The sequence below is a fragment of the Lissotriton helveticus genome, chromosome 7, assembly GCF_964261635.1.
Source record: "Lissotriton helveticus chromosome 7, aLisHel1.1, whole genome shotgun sequence".
In the NCBI taxonomy this organism is placed as follows: Eukaryota; Metazoa; Chordata; class Amphibia; order Caudata; family Salamandridae; genus Lissotriton; species Lissotriton helveticus.
In genome coordinates, this window is record NC_136068.1 from 623,538,384 (window position 1) to 623,560,316 (window position 21,933).

A 21,933-nucleotide genomic window follows, 5' to 3' on the forward strand; every position below is an offset into this window, starting at 1 on the left:
TTACCTGCAAGGGTGCAGGCCCATTCATCGAGAAAGGTCTCAAACTTCTTCAGCCCAGTTTGTGGGGACTTCTCTCCCTGACATATGCAGGGCAGCAACGTGGACTGTGACTCACACATTCACGAAGCATTACTGCTTGAATGGGTGGAGGAAGGCAGATCTAGCCGAGGAACAAGCGGCTGTTGGTCATCTCTTTGCCTAAGGTAGGAGACTTGTAGCCGTCCTGATTGCTTTATTTGCTTCTTTGGTTTATTTTTGTATATCTATTTGATTTTTATTTCTACTTAAATTAAGAGAATTTTGGTATATCAATTTTTCTCTGGTACTGTCATGGTGGGATTGTTCGCCTTCCCGTCTTCATTGTTACTACTTTTTATCAATCTACTGCTCTTTTAATCGGATTCAAGTATGTGAATCTATAAGAGATACAATGCTGGAGAAAAAACAAGTTACTTACCTGTACACTGTGGTTCTCTAGTAATGCTATTTTTTTTAATAGATTCACATGCGCCCCACCCTATTCCCCGGTTAGGGTAACCATTTTTTGGCTTTTTCCAGTCTCTTGTTCATATTCCAGAATCCTGTTCCCTCAACTTTCAACACTCTCCTTGATCAGTGCATGCTGTACCCACCGCAATTGCAGTCATTACCCACAATGGCTTGGATGTCCTATTCTCTCACAAGTACATTAGGAACATCTAAGCGCTTTGAAAATATTTGATCTCTCCCAGATACCAACAGAAAAATCCATCAATACCTCACTTGTAAAGATGGACGTGGCCCATCTTTCGTTCAAGAAGTTGGTATAGAGGGCTTCTCTCTCGCTCAACTGGATTTTTTCTGCCTAAACATCAACTCCTTCCAGATTAACCACCTGTTTCTTAAATTCCTTTGTTTGTAAAAAAACAGGAGTTCCACAAGAATCTGTCTTCTCAACTCTTATCTTTAACATCTATATGAAATCATTGCTAAAGCCTATCAACAGTTTCGATCTTCTAGTTTAACTGATCAAAAATTAGTAACAATGTGGCACCAGATGGTGTTGTATAGTAGAATGCTCTAAGCAATGGCTTACTGGTCATCTTTTTATTTCTTTTGCTGTATTTGGGTGTCAGACTGGTACTAATGAGGTGATGCCATTGCCCAGATAGTTAAAGTGTAAAAATGCATTACTTCACATAGTTTGCCTTTTGTTCATAAGCCACATATCATAGCACTCCATTCTTAACTTTCAGAAAGCTAAAAGTATCCAAAAGTCAGCAGCAATGTAAATATGCAAACCCACATTTCTCCATTTCTGAAGGGCTCTCTACATTGATTGCCCATAGCAAGAAGCTTCTCTTTCAAACTACTGCACATCAGTCACAGAGCTAATACTTGCAAGGGGCCAAAATTCATTCTAGCTAAATCACAAAATATCCCAGATAAGTTAAGTTCCAGACTGGCACCACACTTAAGAATTCCTGTTTATTAGAGTGCATTGAGGGGCCTTCTGGCACCCCATCCATGTAAACCCCTGCAAGACCGCAGATCCACGCTCTGCAGTCGGGGACAGTGCTGGTATTGAAATTGGTGGCACTCTTGTATCCATACAAACAGCAAACGTTGGCATTCCCTAACTGCCAAGATCTGAATACTGACTATCGCTTGGAGTTCTGAAGGATGGTTAAGACTTGCTTATTCCCAATATGATCCAACAAAGAACCCACAGCTTCTCATTCTGTGCTTAGGTACCTTCCAGGATCCACTATGATCAAGTAAGTGCTAAATTAGCATAATCATTTAATCAATCTCTAATTTCAGGGAGACCCACCCCCTAGAAATGCAAAACCCAGAAATGTTTCTGAAATACATATCTGATTTATTAATGCAAACCCCAGGGATGGTTCTCGCCCCAGAATTTCAGCAAACAAAGAACTCACTAGCCAAACATTCAACAAATGTTAGTACCGATTTTTAAAAAACCTACAAAGGCCAAACAATTCAGTAATATTCAATATCTTTGTGAAAAAGATTGTACACAATCACGCTCTCTCTCATATACACCCCACCCCCACATCCCTAAGAAGTAACCGCTTACTTCACCTTTGTTATAGCTAGGGATTATTCTCTGTCCTGTCTATATGAATGATACTCCCCTTTTACTTCAGCCTCTGCAAGCCTTAGTGTTTCCAAGTTTACTCTTCCCTTTCACATTGTCAGTTCACTCTCCGCTAAACTTCAGTTAACTAACGGTACACCTCCTTAAAAATCATAAATTCTCCTGGTTAACCGTTCCTGCAATGCCAAAGCCTTTCTAGCCTATATATTCATCCTGCTCCCACAAATCAAGTCTCATTCTGTTCTAACCTCTCCTTACTATCTCTCACTAGTTAATCTCATCCATCCTGTTTTCTCACCACTCATTTTCTACTTGCATTAGCTCACTAAAAAAATACACCAAACTCCTATTATATTACATCAACACTTGAAAATGAAGGTTAAAGTTTCCTTAGAACACAAGTCTAACGCCATAACCAACACGTCTACATGAATAATTATCAATGGATGAAGCACTAAGTTCAGGTAGTGTACTACCCACCATAAGGCATTTAAGTGCCTCGTCCGAGATGATGAGCGCTATATAAATGCAATTGCACTGCAATAAAATTCACAAGGGAAGCAAAATGTTATCGCATGTCCCGTTCTCTGCTCTCCAAAGTTCCATGCTTGCCTCTTTCACCCTTTCATTTGATCATTTACTATTTTAACCTGCAGACTGCCAGGTTTGAGCTAACATTTCAGGAGTCGGGGGAAGCTTTTCTAGATGCTTATGTTGTGAAAATTGTGTCTTTGTGGATGCCAAACTTAAGACTGATTCCATGCACCTGCTCAGTATATGTTGTCCCTTAGACCAGCTAGCCCACAGTGCCACCACAAGCTCCCCCGACCTAGACAGGGAGCAAACCATTCTGACAACCACTCAACATGATAATCCTATTTCCCCAGGAACCTTCGTGACAGACATAGAACTATCGTTCAGACACTTGTGCTCTTGTTTGCTTAGACACATTTACAAATAACACCCAAAGGGATGTTTATTAATGTTTATTGAACAGAAGTGTAGGGATTGTTGTATAGAAAATATGTGCTGAAATGATCAATAAACAGAAGCAGATGAAAGTTATAATAGATGTCGGACAGTGAACAGGATGAAGTTACACCATCTTGCTGAGACAATGTATATATGCAAGCATATGTAACAATAAAACAGTCTACCATACTCCTCCTATGCAAACCCTAACCTACGTATCTAGAGTGGAAATGTGTGTTTTGCCCAGACACCCCCTACTGGATGATCCAACCCATTACCTGGTGGGTAAGAAAGTAGGGACCTGTTTTCACAAACTGAACACCCCATAAAGAGATTTCAGTCCGCTGCTGGACGACCGCTTCAGCATTCAGGGACCCTTCAGTCAGCCGAAATGTCTCCTCTGATTATACTCAACAAAAGACTATATATAGAAAACTACATCCTTTCCGTGGGCTCAGATTGTAATCAAACTGCCATTGTTTATATTCCACAGATCGCTGTCACCGTATGGACATAAATAACTAGCACATTTACACCACCAAGAGGGCCTTGTACACAATGCCAATGCGAAGTGATTGTGTTCTCACAATAGTTTATTCATGTTAGCAGCAGTGGTGTTTCTAAGAAACAAACCCAAGTGTCACAAATGCAAACGTGTGTCAAAAGTAGATGTGGAAAAGTGAAGGCAACTTTAGGAAAAAAACAAACGCATGTAAAAATGGCAACGGGTCCTACTAGACCCACATGACACTAATGCCTCCTTGCTGCCAGTGCACTTTGCATTCATGCCAAAGGCTAGTTTTCTAGACATACACTCCAACCTTGCTGTGGCTATTGAAATTCTAGGCTGGGCATACCACAATTTTACACATTTTGCACAAGGCTGTGTAGGAGAGTAGGGTCTGCTTTCCTATGGTCAACCCACTTTTTGCTTCACTGGTTTTTGACTTAGCTGTGGGCCTGCTAATCAGACCCACAGCCCTGCTGTTCTCTCTAAATTCACACCATGTACTTTAGGCACATCACCAATTGGGTATTGGGTCACTCTTGTGAGTCCCTGTACAGTGTACCATAGGTACCCAGGGCATAGGTGCACCCAAGGCCTACCAGGGGCTGCAGCATATCTTTTGCCACCCCTGGCTGGCCATCCAAACTAACACAACTGGCTGACCACTCAGCTGGGGCAAGGTCGTGTAATCACCCCTTGCTTACGTAGAGTATTCCTATATCTAACCTTATGTCTAGACACATATACACCTATAAGTCACTCCTATGGCAGGCCTTAACAATCCTGGAGGCAGAGTGCTTGGTTTTATGTGAGATGAGGCTCTAGGGTCACTCTTGTGAGTCCCTGTACAGTGTACCATAGGTACCCAGGGCATAGGTGCACCCAAGGCCTACCAGGGGCTGCAGCATATCTTTTGCCACCCCTGGCTGGCCATCCAAACTAACACAACTGGCTGACCACTCAGCTGGGGCAAGGTCGTGTAATCACCCCTTGCTTACGTAGAGTATTCCTATATCTAACCTTATGTCTAGACACATATACACCTATAAGTCACTCCTATGGCAGGCCTTAACAATCCTGGAGGCAGAGTGCTTGGTTTTATGTGAGATGAGGCTCTAGCATGAGCTGAGCCTGTCTGCAGCTTTCGGAACCATGTCCTTATAGCTGTTCTAGGATATAGCCATACCGTATACTCTTAAGTGCACTATGAACCTCGCGGTTAAATGCTAACTTTTGGTTTGGCTTTATCAAAACATGTCGTGTAAGGTGTCAAACGCTTTGCAATACTACCCCCTCGCCAGTTCTGGCGACAGGGGTAGCATTCCACCCTTCTAGAGGGAGAAGACGTGTTGTTCCTACTAATCCCAGTTATAGTTAACCAGAGCCTCAGCATCACAAAATGGATGCTGCTGCCACAGACACCAGTCTGACCTCCTGCTGCTGGAAGTCCTTCCAGCGAGGGAGGCTTAGACAATAGGTTTCCTGTCTTGGGAGGTGCGAGCACCACCCCAGACAGGCCATAGTGTATTGGGGCAGGGAGGGCTGAATGAAATGAGACACTGCCTGGGGCACACAAGGTGTCCCATGCATAGTCCAGTTCAAACCGGTGCTGGGGCACTCCAGCCCCAGCTCTGGCCCGAAACTGGACAAAGGGAAAGGGAGGGACCTAGCAGGTAATCCAGCCCCTAAATTTGGTATATAGGTAGGAGCTGAGTCCCAAGACTTTAGATTTATCCTAACTGAAACTTGAAACGAAACTCTGGACCTTCGACGTTCTACTTGAAGATAGAAGACTGAAGAATCTCCCTTGTGGTCAAGGACTGACCACCCTGTGCAAGCAGGCACCATCAAGCGATCAACGGTTTGCTTTGTCGACGCTCCGGCGGAGCCCGAGCACAGAGCCTGACAAGACCCGGACTTCCAGACTTCCAACAGCCCGATCCACAGTCACTGCAGAGCTGAGACCCGTGGAGGCGACGAGAGACGTGGGACCGGCCATCTTGGAAAGCCAGCGAATTGCTTTCCGTGCAACTTCTGAGGCATCCTTGAAGTTGTGCATTGGGGATTGAGAAGCCCCAGCCCCGAGCACCAACTGCACCGAAGATCAGTCCTTCACACTCCACGAGTTCTTCGTGGGGCCCTTCTGCATTTTCCTGCTCGACGCGTCTGTCCGGTCACTTGTCCGTTGGCTAGTGGCCTCTGTGACGACGAACCCTTTGATTTGCACCGCTGGTCTGGTTGCTCCAGACTGGCCCCTGCTTCCCTGAAAAGGAGAAGCCCATCAGACCTTGCTGGTCTGATCAAGAAGCCATCTTCGATTCATGCGTGGGTTGCCTTTGCCAAGGCTTGTTGACTCCAATCCGGAAGCCGACACCGCCGAAAGCGAGAGCCTTCGCGGGACAGTCCGTATCCAGCTCCTGGTAGTCGTCGACACCTCCTGGTCCATGTGGCTGCAGAGACAAGCTTCATGACATCACCTGATTGCTTCGCAACATCGCCTGGTTCCTTCCTGGTTCCATCCTGGTCACTGGCTAGTGACCCAGACTCTGTCCCCTCTGCTTTCAGGTACTCTTCATCCTCGATCCGCCCTTGGATCCAACCGGACACTTCCCTCCTGGTCGCCCACAACATCTTTCTCCAAGGCTCCATAGGAATCCGCAACGAAACCCGACACACTTTGACACCTATGCACCCGCTTCCTGTGAGTGAGGTAACGCGAGTACTTTGGTGCTCCTGTGGGTATTTACTATCCTAGTGTCTAACTTTCAAGTAGCTTTCTCCTAGTCCATCCAGAAGTGACCTAAAAGAACTAGTTTGCAACTCTTTCGTTCCCATTCTAACTATGGTAACTCGGGTGTGTGTAAAGACACTGCACACGCATCCCGTGGGCCTCCAGCTCCCTATCCTTTGGTAGTACAGCGTAGCCACAGCGGTTCTCCAGGCCCTAGGCCTATCCTTTGTTCGTGACGTGGTTCTTATACCACTATTTTAGGATATGGTTCGAAGTGCCCCATGGGCATTACTGTATTTTGTGCAACTTATTGTATGTTGATTTGGTATTAAAGGGGTTACATATGGTAAAACAGCTGGCTTCACATGCCATAAGAGTTTAGCCTAAGACTGCTTTGTCCATGCTACCACTAGGATAGCTGGTCTATAAGGTTGACTTTTCAACCATCACCATAAGGGTTGTTTGGACTGATACAGGGTGCCCACTAGAATAGTGGACATCACATATCAGGCCAACTTCTCACAGGCTGCAAACATCAAACTAAATGAACCACAGATAACCACTAGGTACTTGACAATTTTCCTAGAAAATACTACACCCAACACTTTTTCTCCATCCAAAGACACTGGATGTTTGTTGAGACACTAAAATGCCACTCCAACAGACTACTGCGCACCATGTGTCCTCAATATTTTTTACTCTAACTGTTAAGCCCAAGATGTGCAGGACTCTGATGTAATCACAGCATCGCCCACACCATTTTGTTGTATTATCCTCCTGCAGAATTCTTCGTCTCACAAGATCCAAGTCAACACCAACACTCCACTTGCAACCCTTTGAATATGTTTTGCAACATACCCAAATAGTGTTTGAATCCACAGTCACTAGATGATCTCTCCAAAATCCTTGTTTTTTGTTGCCACTTCATTTCTTAATGGCAGGTGTCTTAGGAAGGCACACTAGTGTATTGTGCTGTAGTCATCGCAATGCTCCTGGGTTAATATGCCCACACTCTAACCTTCCACAAGCTCTGTGCTGTGGCTGAAGGTGATGCTGGCTGAAAGCTGGTGTGTAATGTATTCCCTGTTTGGATGGGGACACCCTCATCCTGGATGGGGGAGAACATTTCTCAGAAAGAATGTTGTCATGTTTAAAAGGATTTGCAGTGCCAATGTAAGAGCATCACCACCTATATGTATCTCCGACTGACCCACCCAGTTCTTGTTAACCTGTTGACACCTGAACTTCCCCCATCATTAGAGCCCATGCCACAAAACTTCACATAACCGTATTGGCAACTCCCAAGGCATTTCCACCTCTAGTTCCATTGTTTTCGTAATACAGTTGCTAGAGCATTTTTCAGGCCATTTCGTCACATAGGTATGGTGGTTCCATATATTTAATGGACTCTTATTGTCACAGTTTTAAAGAATCATGCAATGTTAACTACTCCTTAACCATACCCAGACTATTTATTCCCATATCGTTGTGTAGTCTCTAAATTTGTCAACCTTGCAACTCCATCTCAGTGAAGGGATTTCTTTTTATCCCTAACTCTTGTACCTTCTGTGGCCAACGTCTTGGAGTATAGCTGAGGGTTCACTACAGAGATCTTTATGCACTTGTAATGGAGATTTTACTTAAAGATCCCAGAGTGAGTGAGTAACTGGAGATTGTTTTTCTAGTTTTATGCCATTTCTCTTGTACTGTCCCTAGCAACACAAAGGCACAGTCTTCCTGCACAAACACAGAAAAACTTGATTTAATAATTTGCAACCTAGTGTTTCACCTTTTGGAGTTTAGTCTTTGCACATCAACATTCTACAACTATCGTTTCCACTTCAGTAGTGAGTATATATGAGGGGAATCTCACTCACTGAATAAGATGGGGTGGTCATATCCGATTTCATTGTGAATGCAAACTTTTGCTTAGTCTTATTGTTGGCTCCAAATTAGATTTGTACCTTTCATCTCCTCATCTTTGCAATGTAGAATTTTCTATTTAAAATCTACCCTCATTAATGTTGCAACATGCACAATATCAATTCTTGTACACTAGACAAGCCAAAATTAAATTTCACATTCACTTTAATATTCTGGTCTTGAATGGGTTGATTTATTCCACGTAGAATATCTTCACCTAAAGCTTTGCAGAAGTCAGAAGGGAGATGAGAAATCTCACTTTTTAGTATATGCATCAAGTGCATTTCGCTGGTTCCCAAATCTTTCTGTTCAGGCTTAATTCCGGTACATGGCACATCAGTTGCTCTCTCCACCTTTGATGCCATGCCCGTTCCTTTAAGCTGAACATGCTGTGTTGCAACTGTGCATGTCGAAGAAATATAGCAACTGAATGGGCCAGTTCATGATGGAGATATTAGTGGTGAGGCTAAGTTTGGTGCTGCTGGACTTGTGCATTGCTTTAATTGTTTTAAACTGAGAGTGGTTTTTAGGAGCTCTTTCCTTGGAAGCTCTATCCTTGGTTCTGCCTTCTAAGAGTACCAGAATCACCACAAAGATAATTTTTAGGGGTGGGTGACACTCAAGGACTTGCATAAGACTGATTACGCAGAGTTCTGCCAGCAGGCAGAAATGTGCATGTGCGTTGCAATTTAGAGGCAGTAGTTCGAGCAGTGCTGAAAAATGAGCATGAATGACACCATACAGTGAACAAAAGCGTGTGGCTATTCAAGTTGATTTGCTGCCACTCAAGTAGAAAATCTTGAGCCCTTTGCTTAGCTGAAGGAGTGTAACGCTGTTTGTGGGGCTTGGCGGAGAACGAGTCTGCCAGCAGGAAGAACGAAGGAGCACCAGCAGGAGTAGAGCCCCCCCCCCGCCGCCACGTTCTAACATCGACGCGGCTGCAGAGCGGGGGGACTCCAACCCCCAGGACCCTTTGCGGGGGCGCGCCGGTGTGACGCGCAAGCAGGCGCCCGGAGGCGAATAAAACAGTGGCGTTCCCGAAGCACCTTGGGAGCCCTTTGCTTAGCTGAAGGAGTGTAACGCTGTTTGTGGGGCTTGGCGGAGAACGAGTCTGCCAGCAGGAAGAACGAAGGAGCACCAGCAGGAGTAGAGCCCCCCCCGCTGCCACGTTCTAACATCGTCGCGGCTGCAGAGCGGGGGGACTCCAACCCCCAGGACCCTTTGCGGGGGCGCGCCGGTGTGACGCGCAAGCAGGCGCCTGGAGGCGAATGAAACAGTAACGCCCCCTCCGCGTAGCGGGACGCGTGCGGGACGCCCGGAGCTAAGCCCGGGCAAAGGGCGGGCCCTCTGAGGCCCTCCGAGGTCGAAGTGGTCGGGCGGGCCATCCCACTTACATTTCCCCCGTAAGGTCAGTTTCCTTTGGTTAATACAATGTGTGACCACAATGTTATTAGTACAACTGCTGATGTACTTACTCAGGACTTAGAGACCTCGGTATCATTAATATCATCTTTTGAGACATTGATAGATACCGCGTTTAATGAGATTGTCGAAACTGAAAGGAGGTTCTCTATGGGTCCAATGAACATTAACAAACAAAATGCTACGAGCAGTTTAAACGCCAACACTCATGTCATTCCGGAAGTTATTGTGATTAATCCATCACATCCTGTTGTTACTGTGCCTATTGTTCTGGATGATGAAAATACTGTTACATACATAGCCTCAGATGCAGCTCCTGACCCTACCCTGTTAACATCTACAGAGGCTACTATTAAGGCGACTGAGAATGTTGTGGCGAAGAGAAAGAGGGGCCCTGTAAAACTGTCACATAACAAAAGGAAGCAGCCATTAAGGAGCGTAAACCAACCAACACCACAAAGTATGTGGAACAGGGGGAAGAAACATAAGTTGACTCAACATAATGTATCTGTGCAGGAACAATCTCATCTGGGTGATGTCGTAGTCATAAATAATGAGGACGTAAATTCTATGTCAATTTCCACCCAGACCGATCTCCCCAACATCAACAGTTACCATTCTAAATCAGAGGGGAATCTCATTGAGACCATTGCAGATACTATTTTTTTTTTTTTTTTTTTAAAACCTTTATTGTACAGAAAGAGCTCACAAATACGGGCCTACAACCCACCGGGCTGGCCACCACAGAGCCGAATGTCAGGAGCAATGCACAGAGTATCACAGTATACAAAGGCAAAGAAACAGGAGAAATAACAAGCATCTTAGAGCGATCACAGGAGATAAGTATTAGAAAGGTAGTTTTCTCATTTTTAAAGGACGGGTTAGGGAGCACAGGAGTATGGCGGGCCAAGAGACAATCCAAAGGGGCGGGGCCGCGGCGGGCAGCAATACAATGATCGTAAAAAACACAGGAGAAACAAACACGAAATAGGCATACCAATAAGCACCGGTCAAAACAACAGACATGAGGAAAGGCCATCGCACACACCGTCCAATGCCCGCCCACCGCAGCTACCACCCATCCCACCAAACAGCACAGAAAAAGACCCAAATACAAGAACAATACGAAACGGACCCCCAATAAAAGAAAGGAACCCCGCATAAGGGGGGGGGGGGAAAGGAAGGGGGAAGAAGGAAAGGAAGGGACTCTTATCCAAACACCCGCTCCCGGGCGACGAAACAGGAAAACCATAACCCGGTACAAAATAGACATTGAAAATACAGAAAACACACCAAGCAAATCAGAATCATCGTGATATCGGAAAAATACCCCAGAAAGACACCAGGGGGACAGACGACGAGACAGAGCCCCGAAAGAAGGGATACACAAGGGCCATAGAACCAAAAAGGGAGAAGAAAGGAGGAAAAAGATCCCCCAAAAACAGCAAAAGACCCCCCCACCCACCCCTCAAGCCCACCCTACACCCCTGCAGAAGGCTACGGCCAACCCCCCAGCAGCGTGCCTGTCGCCCTAAAATAGAACCCGAAATATAGGAGAAAGAAACAAGGTAGAAACAAAGGCAAAAAGAAGGGCCAGGGAAAGGAAGGAACATTACACACGGGAGAGGGCAAAAAACAGGATAATCTGCAACCATCCCACCACCTGTGAAAAGGGGAGAGGTAGAGCCCACGGGAAGTTAAACGACATCAGGATAAGTTTCAGGAGTCCCACGAAGTTACGCAACATCACAACAGCACATGTCGGTCATAAATCAAAAACAAGACTACCGCATATAATAAGTCATTTCAGCCCTGTCCGCTTTTGTCCAAGGTTGTAATCATCCAAACAAACAAAGTCCAAACGACGAGGGACACAGGGTTCAGGAGGAAATCCAGCGGCAGTCCTGAGGAGAAACGTGAAAGAAAATACGGAGAATATAAAAAAGTTACGGTACAATCTTCGCACCGCAGGCACAGTTCTATGGACAAGTCCAACGAGGCAAGCCCAGCTGGGTCGGCACAGGCGCCCCGGCCGGGGAGCCGACGCGATGAGAAACAGAAAGGATCATCGAGGCCTGGACAGGATGCAAACGGACCGCAGACCAGCGGCCGAGGCAACAAAGCAGGACGACGAAGGGCGTCGGAGAGTCTCCAATTCAAGGATGCGGTCTCCGCCGGAGGCACAGAGACCAGGAGCACACCAGCCGTACCCTGCAACAAGGAAGCAAAATCCAACGATGGGGGCCCGCCTAAATCAAAAAGTGGGTCCGCCTCCACAGGGGAAACAGGCGCAGCCACGGAAGTCCGCCAGGAGTATAGTGCATCCAGGACAACTTGAAGTGCAGGAAACCCTTCACAAGATCCGACATCCGGGCCGTGTGGCGGGCCCCCAGTGCTCGCCCAGGCCCGGCAGAGACTCTCAGGGTCGGCCGCCATCTTAGGAGCCCAGCAAGCCCTCGGTCGTCGGGGGCCCCGGCCGGAGCAACACCAAAGCAAAAGGAGGTCAGCCGAACTGCGGCGGGGCGCCCCAAGGCAGGAAGGAGACCCACCAGAAGAAGGATGTTCGGCGGCCCCCTCGTGCCGCCGGCCCCGTTCTCCGAGCCCGGGCGGAAAATTCAAAATGGCCGGGCCGGGGAACAAAGGGGGGGACCAAGCCGGATAAATGAGGAGGCTCCCCCGCAGGAGGCAGCGTCCGCACCCCCAGGCCCAGGCCAGTCGGGTCCGCCAACGGGCACAGCCGGCCTATTCGCACATCAGCCTCCGCAACCAGATCCACAGCGCCAGCAAGGGCCGACCATCGCGCTCCGTCACGTCCCGTAGCTGCCAGGAGGTCCAGGCCAGTCCGCCCCGAAGGCTCCGAGCGGGACCACCGCACAGGATCGACAGCACCCAGGATCACCGGAGCAACGGGTAAGTGTCCGCAAAGTGCCCGCGGTACCGAAACACCGCAAGGAGGGCTTCCCGGGGCAGGAGAAATACAGGATAATGGAAGAAAACAGGTGGTTGAACGGAGCCGAGCTAAAACGCGGCCATCTCGGTCGCGAGCTAGGCTCCTCCCCCACAGATACTATTTTTAAACAGCTTGAAGGTCAAATGAACAAACAATTTAATAATATTTTTAGAATACTTGACAAACTGGAAAACTTAATTAAAAATGATGATGCCAAGAGAAAAGGTATTGTGAGCTTGGACAAAATAAGAGTAGAACGTCTGCTAAAGGATTTGGAATCCACCACCCGTGTTCTTACTGGCGGAGATCATGGCAATAATATGGTTAAGGAACCACAGGCTGCTATTATTCTAACACCGCTTACTACATCTGCGGTCACTAAAAGTAAAAGCATAAGAGGTAGTAACCCGCCTGACTCGTCAACCAAACCCCTTTTGCTCCCAAGTAACGTTATCAGTGTTTCTGATTCCTCGATTAAATCTTCTGCTCTTTCTACCGCTGCTAATGGAACACTAACGAAAAACAATAAGAGTAATTTAGCAACATCCACTGGTACAGTGCAGAAGGCCCCCTTGAATTCTAGCCAGCGCTATAATAAGATCTCACATGAGGACACTAGGCCTGTTAAACATCAAGGCCCTGCCTTACATCTTCTACCTGAGGCTTGTCCTTATGTTCTAGTTCTGGCCGGTATTCCACCCCTTAGGGAAGGACAAGGAGAATCGTGGGTCCAATTGCACAACAAGTGTATAGACTGGTTAACAAAGCATAAAGGTGTGGGTTATGATATATCTAAAGAAATCTTATCTACAAGGCGAGTAACCTGGGTCGGTCCTCTTTTCAAAAACATTAATGGGGACTGTATTGTAATTAACTTTAGAAACCCAGGCACTGCAAAATGTTTGTTGAATAAAAACTTTGCTCGACATGGTATATCCACAGAGGTGACCCCCTTACCGCTAAATTACTTCTATCGTCCTCCGTACAAAATGATGCAGCCCCCACCAGTTTTTCCGTTACATAATAGGTTTGCAATATTCAACGACCTGGAAACATTGGATTGACTGCCCTTTATCACCACTGAACCGGTTTCTGTGTGTTCTGCTATCGGCCAGTCAGTGGAAATACTTCCTGAGGCATCTCCGTTAACACCAAAGACTTTTTTACTTGGTACACCATGTGAACAACAGGGGCATACTATAGTAAATTTTGTTTCAGGATCTGATCAGGGCCCTTGCCCGAGTCTAGATAACACTTTAAAAATTCTTAGCTGGAATATTGCCGGTTTGAAGGCCAAGATGGATATCACTTCTTGGAAGGACTGGGTTAACTGTCATGATGTACTAATGTTCCAGGAAACCTGGTGTACCGATTTGCTATTTGAGGGGTATAGCTGCCATAATAGGACTGTTTTAGCCCCCCCGTTTGGTCGCCCAAGCGGTGGATTATCTATTTGGATAAAAATTACTGCGGAAGTTAAAGTTGATACACTTCTAACCAATTGTCCCAGCTTCATGGCATTATCTTACACCCAGAGGACAAGGTTATGTCTGATCAATTTCTATAACAATGACTTTTTGTCCCAACCTAATCATAATTTTATTCTTTTATTTGATTTTATCGATGAAATTGTAGATGGACAGAAATACGGGAAATTTGATGGTATCTGCCTAGGAGGGGACTTTAATGCTCATATACATTTAAGAAATCCCCCATGCAAAAGAGGTACAGAACTGTCAAATCTTCTAGCAACTAGAGACCGTGTAAATTGTATGGAATATGTAGGTATGGAAAACACTGCCGTCCCATTTCCCACTTTCATTGGTCATGGGGGCGGGACTACAATCGATTATGTTTTCGTTTCACCTCTAGTCGCTAATGCTTTAACAAAGGCTGAAGTGGTATGTAAAATTTATAGCCACCATTACCCGATTGTCATTCACCTATCACTTGTGAGGGGCAAGTGCTTACGAAATGAAATAGGTGCTAAAAACTTGAAGGTATCAACTGATAAATTGAGGGTAATCTGGAAGGGCGCAGACAATAGGGGAATCCTAGCTGAAACTATTAAAAAACATCCAGTTCTGATCGAAAACTGTCTGAGTTCTGATGACTATGGGGCTAAAATAATTACATCATTCTCAGAACTCTGCTCTGTAATAAAAGGCGAAATTTCCAGACCAGCTTCTAGTAAAGCTGAGGAAACACCTAGATGGTTTGATGCCCTTTGTTCAAAAGCAAACAGGAAGTTGAGAGCTGCCCTAAAAGCCGAACCTAGGGATATACCACAAATAAGACTGCTCAGAGCAGAGTACAAACATACCCTACGTACTAGATCTAATGAACTGCTTAAAACTCACTGGGGTTCCTTGGCACGCTCAGCCGAATTGAAAGATACTGCTGGGTTTTGGAAGGAAGTAAAGGAGATAAGATCTATAGGCTCTAATTTAACGGAAATTAATTGTAACATCACCGGTCCTATCTGGGTTGAACATTTTGCTAAAATCTATGCAACACCAGATAACCCTCCTTTGACTTTACCCCCCCTAAACCCACTTAATATCTCTGTATCTGAGGTTGAGGATGCCATATCAGAAAGTGCTGGAAATAAAGCGCCCGGTCCTTATGGGCTCTCGATTGACCAGTTGAAGTGTGAGCCCGACTTTTGGGCGCCACTATTATGCAATGTTTTTAATAATTTAACAAACGGGCAAATTCCAGAAACATGGTCTTGCAGCACAATCGTTCCCATTTTTAAGAAGGGTGACAGGCTGGATCCGGGGTGTTACCGCCCCATTTCATTAATTGATAACACCTTGAAAGTTTTGGGGCGGGTTATATTTAAAAGGATCAGAACTTGGGCAGATGAGAGTAAGATCTTACATCCCAGCCAGCTTGGTTTCCGTAGTAGCGTTGGAACGGTGGAACAATGCTTAAACCTGAGCCTAATTATGGCAAAATATAACACTGCTAAGAAATCCCCTTTATATTTTGGCTTTATGGATTTGAGTTCCGCTTTTGATTTTGTTAATCGTTCCCGCTTATGGTCCACCCTCCTTGAGTATGGCTTAGACGATCATTTGGTCCACTTTTTAGCTTTTTTACATCTTGATTTAAAAGCATGTGTGCGTATAAATCAATCTGGTGAAGTTTCTGATGACATCAGCATTGGGAGGGGGGTCAGACAAGGGTGTGTGCTGGCCCCCCTCCTGTTTATTTTGTATATTAATAATTTGAGCAGCTCTCTGGGTATTTTAACAAAAGATGTACCCCACGTGAATGGAGTCCCTATACCTACCCTTCTCTACGCTGATGATGCGGTCCTGATGGGCCGCACCCCCAAGGCACTTCGGACTCTAATTTCAGGATTTGTTCTTTTTATGGCCGATTTAGGCCTGACAACTAATTTTAAAAAATCCCTAATCATGAGCTGTGGCCCTAAAAATTATAAAATCGCCGAGATTAAATCAGGGTCAAATGTTTTGAAAAGTACCAGTACTTTCCCCTATTTGGGGTTGTTATTTTCAAACACTGGTTCGTGGCATGCACATGTATCTTATGCTAGGAATAAGTTGGGTAAAGCCATAAATTGTGTTATTTCTCTGAGACAACCCAACTACGCAGACGTAATTACACCACTAGTTAAGATCGATCAAACCCAATGCATGCCAACTGGCACCTATGGCGCGGAGGTCTGGGGTTATACAAACTGCTCCCATATCCAAACGGAAGAAAATAGGTTCTGCCGGAAGGTGCTGGGGGGGGTCATTTGTTCCCCTAACTATGTGTGCCATAACGAATTAAACATCCCATACATAGAGGACTTTGTAAGATCCAGACCAGCACTCTTTTGGCTAAGGATATGGAATAACCCGGCTGCCATCCTGACCCGTGAAATAATTTTAGATTGCCTAAAATGCGACAGGGCATCCTGTATACCATGGTTAAAAGCGGTAAAAGATTGCCTTGAAAGTGTAGGGCAGGGTTCTCTGTTCACTACACCAAGTTTAATAAATCGTTCCCATAAGACAATTATTCTTAGGGCACTATATGACCTGTATAGAGAGGAGCGGGAAAGGAAGAACTTGACTAAATGCACTGTTACAAAATATATGGGCTATTCTGAAACCCACATTAAACATCCTGGCCCACCATATAGGTATTTACGTCTGCACCTTGGTAGGTGGAATAGGGGTTTACTGTTTCGTTTCCGAGATGGGAGTATAGTAAACTTACTAAATTTCCCTTTGGATTACATTAAAAACCTAGAAACTCTAAATTGTCCATGTAACCCTAATATGAAACAGAGCCTTATGCATTTCTTGTTCTTTTGTGGTTTTTATAAAAAACTTTCCGCCCATTATTTAATGCCTTATTGCAGAAAACATGAATTGACTAATTTTAAATTAGCCCTGAGGTCTTTTTAGGTCGAGCGACCTATCTCAATGCGCATGCGCATTGAGAGCGGGAGCTCGATATAAAGGGGCTTAAACAGAGCTTACCGAGATCGGGCGATTCCATGAAGTGCCCGTGAAAGCTCGCTCAATGCGCATGTGCATTGCCATAAAAAGCTCGTGCACAGACACCAGCCCCCCTCCCACAGTCATCCCCCAGCGTGCGCTGTGCCAACAAGCCTTTGAAGTGAAGCTTAGCTTCACTTCAAAGGTATCCGCTACCCCCGCCCCCTGCTTCACACGTTTCTCGATCTCCTCCCTCCCTCGCCTTCTTCGCCCTTCAGCGTGCCTTCAGCCTCCATCTTTTCTTTCCCTCTTCCTTGTTCTTTTCAAGCAGTGCCTCTACCGCCCTCCAAGCCCCCCCCTTTTAGTCATAGCCATCTCTCCCTTCCTCCCTGTCCCTCCAGTGAGCCCTTCTTGGCAGCCTCAGTTGCCCTCTCACCCCCAGGCTCCTGGAAGGAAGCATTCACGCCGCATGGGGATGCGACTCACACGGCTGCTGAGTGCAGATGAAATGCACCACCGGAGCCGAAGGGTTAACTCTCGCAGCAGGAGGGACTCTCACGCACAGGCATGTTAAAATAGGCCTTTCTCTCAGCCCTAACACCCCCCCCCCCCCCCACACGCGCCTCTCCCTGGGCCCCCACCCTTGCACTGACCTATCATACACTCTCTCCATCGGGCCCGCCCTCACCCCAAACACTCTCAGCCTGTCTCTCTTCCACATACAGCGCCCTCTCGCTCACCATTCCCATTAAAGCTATAGCGCTTTCCCCATCTATCTGCACCCTCTCTAGTGGGCTTATCCTCGCCCCCCATAAGCACACTCACCATGTCTCTCATTCACATATTATAGCGCCCACTCGCTCTGCATTCCCATTAAGCTATAGCGCTTTACTCAATTACACTATCTCTTTAGTGAGCCTCCCCTCACTCCTCAATACCCGCTCATATCCGTCTCACCCCCTCACACTGCACCATCAGCCCTCCTCTGTTTCATTCCTGCCCTCTGCCTCCTGCTCCCCCTGTGCCCTCTCCACGCCGTGCGCTCCGGCCTCTTCCATGCTGTTGTTACTGCCCCCTCTTTCCGTCTGCCCCCTCTTTATCCAGACCCATATGGCTGCTGCAGGAGGCGGCTCAGCTGGCGAGACACTGATATCCCCCTGGAGGGCGGCCTCCGCCCCCGCCTTGCATGTGCCCTCCTGCGGACACCAGCAACGCCTCCTGCCGCCTCCATTGGCAGAAATCAGAGACCGCTGAACAGGGAGCAGTCCCTTCGGAACTATGCAAGCCTAGTGCCAGCCTGACTCGAGGGATGCACCACCTACCCCACCACCGAAAAGAGAAACTAGGTGATTCAACTGTTTATATAGCGCCATCACCAATAGTTGATATTATAGCGCTGTGCAGCACGAAACTACAGATGACAATATCAGACAAGAAGCACTGCAGGATAAAAGATTGTTTCTTTCTATATGATGTGGGTGTTATCCGATGCTTCTGTTGTGCTACCTTTGCTACATGCTTTTGTTGTGTTGTGCTTCTTATGTTATATTCTTCTGTTAGGCTGTCCTGTTCTGTGCTTCTGTTCTGTCACTGCTAGAAACACCACTGTGACTGGTGAGCCTCACAGTGCGCCTGTGAACACACACACATACATACAAATACATCTGCTCAGACATAATTAAGTCCTAGACAACCACACGCCAGTCAAGTCCTGGACCACCACAAGTATAAATACAGACACACACACACACACACACACAAATGAACATAAACAGACAGGCATACATACAAACACGAAGACATACATGCACATGCACAATAAAGACAAAGTACATACACACAGTAATTACTAAGATTCAAATATTCAACATATTATACGCCACCCGTATTATAATATAGTGTTTCAGACAATGCTGTCACGTGGCATGCCATACCATAGCAACGCACAACGTAGTATACCACGGGCTGCTATTACTTGTCATGCCATACTCTAACATATTAGAACAAGCCATAAGGTAACTTAGTATATAATACTAACTACACTGTGTTATAGCGCAGCATACCACGCCATACAATAACATAGCATGACACACTATAATATGATAAACCGTGCAATATGATACTACTGTGCCACACTACAATAAAACAAGAGTTAGCAATGCAATAGGTCTCACATTTATGCAAGTTTGAGCTATTGGCATTAAAAATAACAATGCCTTTTATTTTTGTTTTTGTTTTAAAAACATAAATAAAAGGCATAGTCATTTACAATGCCAATAGCTTAAACTTGTTAAGGGCAGTGGATGCATTAGTCCACTGAGGACTTTTAACACTGTCGATACCTTGCCTGTTCGAGCCACGCGGTCCCCAGACAGTCTAAACTCGAACACCGAATCAACTGATTGAGGGTCACGAGCCCCTGCGGTGTGCCGTAGTCTGTCATCAAATTCTCAAGGAGGGTTAATCTCCTGCCAATGGGGATGTTATTGTAACTCTGTTAATTGCGAGGAGGCGCAGGGTGGAAGCAGCATTCTGACCGGGATGCCTGAACACAAACAGCATAAATTGAGAGGTACGGCAAGAAAGACATGCAGTGCAGAGAAGTTATTAGGCAGCGCAGCTGCTGCAGCATCCCAGAAATAACACACAAAGAAGTGTACATTTCAAGGTAATTCATTTGCACTTTCATTTTTTTATAAACACACAGGAACTTAGTCTTGGTCTGTTATATAATAGTCAGTAAAAACAATTTCCGTTTCTGTAGGTGCTTTTACCTCCCGAACAACATACTCGGGACGAAATTGAGATGGTTTTAGTGCCTGACAGATTTTTCTTCGCTTGTGTCTAGTTTGGTTATCCAAGTGCACTTCAATGTGTTTGTGTGTGTGTGCGCGTCACCTCCCAAAAGCGACACTCTCAGCCTTTTTCAGTTAAAACGTCTCTGGGATGAAATTGAGGTGTTTTTAATGCGTTATTTTTTAATTTGACTCTTGCGTCTAATTGAGTTATCCGAGTGCACTTCAATGTGTTTGTGTGTGAGCGCATCTGAGCAGTCTGATGAAAGCAGGTTGTCACATTTACAATGCAATGGGTCTCGCATTTGCGAGAGTTTATCCTATTGGCATTGTAAATGACAATGCCTTTTATTTATTTGTTTAAAAAACCAGCACATTAATAAAAGGTATTGTAGTCTACAATGCCAATAGCTCAAAGTCTAGTAAATGCGAGACCTATTGCATTTTCAATGCTTGTTTATTATTGGGATCAGATGAAGTTATATTCAGGGTGAGCTGCTTTCTTAAAGCTGCTGTCAGATCACGAGTCACTTTAAATATCGAGGCAGAATAATTGCACACTGCATCTCTTTTATGCGTTTTAGAGAATCTTTTAGTTGCATATTTTTAACTTGTGTATAATGCTGTTTTTAATATAATATGAAGGGACAAAATTTGTGTGTAGATATGAAATTGAAATTTGATCTTGCTTGACCGTTCTTAGACTTGGTTTTCCAGATGTCATTATTGTATCTAATTGTTTTTATTGTATTTTGTATGTACTTTTATGGATGTTTTTATTCCGAATAAAGATCATTTGACTTGACTTAGAAAATCTTCTTGAGCGTTAGCAAATCTACTCAAAGCAACCCCATGGGTGTGAAATTCCTATAGCCAGACGCCCAGGACATATTGTTTATTTTGTCCTTGGGACAAGTAGGCCCAGGCACCCCTGCAGCACTAGCCCGTAGTCTGCTAGTTTACAGTATCACATTATGGATCATGAATGGCACTATCTGCAATTAAGGTAATATTTGTGTTTGTTAATGTTTGAACTTGTATTTATGGTTCATTAATGCAAAGCCTTTATTGTTAGGGTGAGCACTGTAGGGAAAAGCGTAGACTTGGACTGCACTGCTGACAGCAGTTCCAGTATAAAAATGTTTGAGACTTATTACATGAGGCTCCATATAATGCTCCCAGAATGCTTTCTGATTAGATGCAAGTATTTCTAGAAGCATGAAAGCATTACTAATGATTTTTTGCACTAAAATTACAATGAGAACAAAAAATGCATCTAGTAAAAGAAAATGTTTTTGTAAACTACTGTGAAATTGTGGGTATCATTTCTTTAAAACATTTAGTAAAATGCGTTGATGCATGCCAATATTTCCCCCAAAAATTCATAATTCCAAATTGGTGTAACCGGTTTCAGCATGATTGTGGGAAGCATGAAAATTCACAGGCACTGGCAAAGCCAGTAGGACGGACATTGTCAATGCTGGTATTAGGACATGATTTTTGTAAAACTTTGTTGTTGTGCAAGCTGCCAGGCCCTCCCCATTTATAACCAACACTGGCCATATATTGTTTGGGTCTCAAAAAGCACACAGTAGTCCCTGGTACTGAGCAAAATTACTTGGTGCCGATATGCTCCTTGTGCATGAGCAGAATGCTGTCACTCAAAACAAAACCAGCTGTCTCAGAGATATGGCGAGAGAGAATTCTAATAAAAACAAAAAGGTCTTGGTTAACACCAGACCCAATTAGGATTCCACTTCTTAAAGAACACAATAAAAGTGCACCCATGGCATTTGTGCAGACTTACGACTTTCATGAACTCACAAGAGCTGACAGAAGTAGATCAGGGAATAGTATTCCTAGAAAATATTTGAACTTCATTTTAGTATGCGCATACATGTATGTGTAGATTTACTCATGTGAAAATCTGAAAATCTGTTGAGTATTTAAAAGTTCACTTACCCTCCAACCACTTTTTATCCCTCAATCCTGGAAGACGTTTTACTTCTGTTCTTGTCAGGATTGCATTTGCAACATTTCTCAGTATGGGAAAAGATTAGAGAAGAGCTAG

The 21,933-nt window shown here is 45.1% G+C and overlaps 1 protein-coding gene across 4 annotated transcripts in view; it reads left to right on the plus strand.

The window, feature by feature from the left end:
* FBRS (fibrosin) overlaps window positions 1–21,933 on the plus strand; it is a 430,176-nt gene that overhangs the window by 61,710 nt on the left and 346,533 nt on the right. The gene's annotated exons all lie outside the window — the stretch shown is intronic.